Below are 3599 nucleotides of genomic sequence, written 5' to 3' on the forward strand. Positions count from 1 at the left end.
CTGAGACTCTACCAGGGCTGCTAATTATCTTGCTTTGCATTGCTGATGCCTCTGTAGGCTCATATCCAGCACGCACTTTACACTGGTTTTGACAAGCTTGCATGCTGACCTGGGTGGCCCTCTAATTAAGAGAGAGTGTAGCTGGGGCTCCTGTAAGGTTCAGATGACATACAGTGAGATATTTGTAATTCATTGGTATTTAGGGATAGGAACAAGCAAGTATAAGTGATGCTGTCTTTTCTGCTTATTAGTATAGCTCTTGTCCCAAATTTCTAAGTTGGAGACTGAAGAGGAAGCCCAGAATCATGTGTCCAGAGAGGCCCCCTTGGGGAAAATGATTGGAGGGATGAATGCCAAGGACCCTGACAGGAAACCTGCCCATATCCTCCAGCTGTGCCTGCTCCTGTGGCTTAAAGACAGAACTGGTGAGTGGTGTCCGTCCCCTGGAGGTCCAGAACCCTTCCTACAGCGAGGTTTGTGTCTGGTTCACACTGATGTCCCCTCACTGTGTCTTTCGCACCATAATACACGGCCGTGTCTTTGGCTCTCAGGATGTTCATCTGCAGATATAGCGTGTTCTTGCCATTGTCTCTGGAGTTGGTGAATCGGCCCTTCACAGATTTCTGCATAGCTTGGGCTACTTCCATCATAGCTAATATATGTGACCCACTGCAGCCCCTTCCCTGGAGACTTGTGGACCCAGTTCATGTTGTAGCTGCTGAAGGTGAATCCAGAGGCTGCACAGGAGGCTCTCAGGGACCCCCCAGGCTTCACAAGGTCTCCCACAGATTTCACCAACTGCACCTCCCACTGGACACCTACAGACAGAAGACATCCTAGTCAGGAAACTGTCACATACTCACTGTTTCTCTCACTTGTATCCACTCTCACACTCAAGGTCTCTTATTCTTTGCAAACTACTTTTTTTTTTTAATTAATATATTTATTTTCAGAAAAACAGTATTCATTATTTTTTCACCACACCCAGTGCTCCATGCAATACGTGCCCTCTATAATACCCACCACCTGGTACCCCAACCTCCCACGCCCTGCCCCTTCAAAAACCTCAGATTGTTTTTCAGAGTCCATAGTCTCTCATGGTTCACCTCTCCTTCCAATTTACCCCAACTCCCTTCTCCTCTATAACACCCTTTGTCCTCCATGATATTTGTTATGCTCCACAAATAAGTGAAACCATATGATAATTGACTCTCTCTGTTTGACTTATTTCACTCAGCATAATCTCTTCCAGTCCCATCCATGTTGCTACAAAAGTTGGGTATTCATCCTTTCAGATGGAGGCATAATACTCCATAGTGTATATGGACCACAAATTATACTGGTATTTTTCAAAGAGCTGGAGCAAATAATCAAAAAATCTGTATGGAACCAGAGGAGACCTCGAATCGCTAAGGAAATGTTGAAAAACAAAAATAAAACTGGGGGCATCACGCTACCTGATTTCAAGCTTTACTACAAAGCTGTGATCACCAAGACAGCATGGTACTGGCATAAAAACAGACACATAGACCAGTGGAACAGAGTAGAGAGCCCAGCTATTGACCCTCAACTCTATGGTCAAATAATCTTCGACAAAACAGGGAAAAATATACAGTGGAAAAAAAGACAATCTATTCAATAAATTAAAAATTTTTAAACACAGTATAAGAAAGCAGGGGTTGTTGGTTTATGTGATACGGTGAGTGCTGGGAAGTGTGTAAGTCTGACCATTCACAGACCCTTCACCCTGTGGCTAATAATATATTATGTGTTAATAAAAATCAAATAAAAAAATAGATCAATCTGATCTGGTGTTTCAACGTCCTTATTGTGAAAAATGTCACTGGAATTTTGATAGGGATTGCACTGAACATTATAGATATTTTATCAATGTTTATTCTTCTAATCCATGAGCAAGGAATGCTTTTTTATCTTTTTGTTCTGGAACAAACAATCCTAAAATTTGTATGGAGCCAGAAAACACCCTGAATTGCTAAGGAAATGTTGAAAAAAAAAAAAAAAAAAAAAAAAACTGTGGGCATCACATTACCTGATTTAAAGCTTTACTACAAAACTGTCATCACCAAGGCAACATAGTACTGGCATATAAACAGACACAAAGACCAGTGGAACAGAGTAGAGAGCCCAGAATGGACCCTCAACTTTATGGTCAAAGAATCTTTGACAAAGCAGGGAAAAGCATACAGTGGAAAATAACTGATAAAGTACTGCATGGTGACTGACATAACAAAATAATTTTTAAAAAGCTGTGGAGCATAACAAATAGCATGGAGGACATGGGGAAATAGAGAGTAGAAGGTAGTTGGGGGAAATTGGAAGGGGAGGTGAATCATGAGAGACTATGGACTCTGAAAAACAATCTGAGGGGTTTGAAGTGGCGGGGGTGGGGTGGGAGGTTGGGGTACCAGGTGGTGGGTATTATAGAGGGCACAGATTTTATGGAGCACTGGTTGTGGTGAAAAAATATTGAATACTGTTATGCTGAAAATAAATAAAAAATAAATTTTAAAAAAGCTTTAAGAAAAAAAAGAGAAAATTTTCTTCACACATTAGAATACAGCTGAGTGAAATAAATCAAGCAGAGAAAGTCAATTATCATATGGTTTCCCTTATTTGAGGAGCATAAAGAATAACACGGAGGACATGGGGAGACAGAGAGGAGAAGGGAGTTTGGGAAAATTGGAGGGGGAGATGAACCATGAGAGACTGTGGACTCAGAAGAACTGACTGAGGGTTTTGGAGGGGAGAGGTGTGGGAGGTTGGGTGAGCCTGGTGATGGGCATTATGGAGGGCACATTTTGCATGGAGCACTGGGTGTGGTACATAAACAGTGAATTCTGGTACACTTAAAAGAAATTTAAATAAATATATATTTTTAAAAAGAATGAAAGAAAGCAAACAGGCAACTTCAGGCAAACAAACCTGAAGTCACCACACTCCAATTTCAAGCTAGATTACAAAGCTCTTGTCATCAAAACAGTAATGTACGGGCATAAAAACAGACACACAGGACAATGGAACACAATGCAGCTTGGAAAATGCTAATCCTAGTACTTTTGGCAAAGTTTATTCCTTCATATATTAAAGGTATATTGAAACTTGTCTCTGATAGAATTACTAACTCTGAATGGGAATTTGCAATATTGATGACATGTTCCAACGTTTCCTACCAATAAATGCATTTTTAAAAATATTTTATTTATTTGTTTAACAGACAGAGACCACACGTAGGTATAGAGGTAGGCAGGGTGGAGGGGATCAGGCTCCCAACTGAGCAGAAAGCCTGATGGGGGCCTCCATCTCAGGACTCCTGGAATAGGACCCGAGCCACAGGCAGAGGCTTTAACACACTGACCCACCCAGGTGCCCAATAAAAGCATTTTTTAAACAAACAAACAAACAAACATAAAGTATACTACATATTGTCAAAGTGCTGTCTAAACAAACTGGTCTACAAACAATGGACTCTTTGTTTTTAACTTGCAAAGAATTGAACCTACATCTGGAGGTAACTATATACTCAGAGAACATGCAAATAGGGTCTTCCCTCCACTGAATAAAACAGCCCAGCCCAGACC

At 41.0% G+C, this 3599-nt stretch overlaps 1 pseudogene; it reads right to left on the minus strand.

The window, feature by feature from the left end:
• Nucleotides 1-410: 410 nt before the first annotated feature.
• Nucleotides 411-1449, minus strand: LOC123394186 (annotated as a pseudogene).
• Between the last annotated feature and the right edge of the window lie 2150 nt (nt 1450-3599).

Source organism: Mustela putorius, unplaced genomic scaffold, assembly GCF_011764305.1.
Source record: "Mustela putorius furo isolate JIRA1106 unplaced genomic scaffold, ASM1176430v1.1 tig00001692_pilon_pilon_pilon, whole genome shotgun sequence".
In the NCBI taxonomy this organism is placed as follows: domain Eukaryota; kingdom Metazoa; phylum Chordata; class Mammalia; order Carnivora; family Mustelidae; genus Mustela; species Mustela putorius.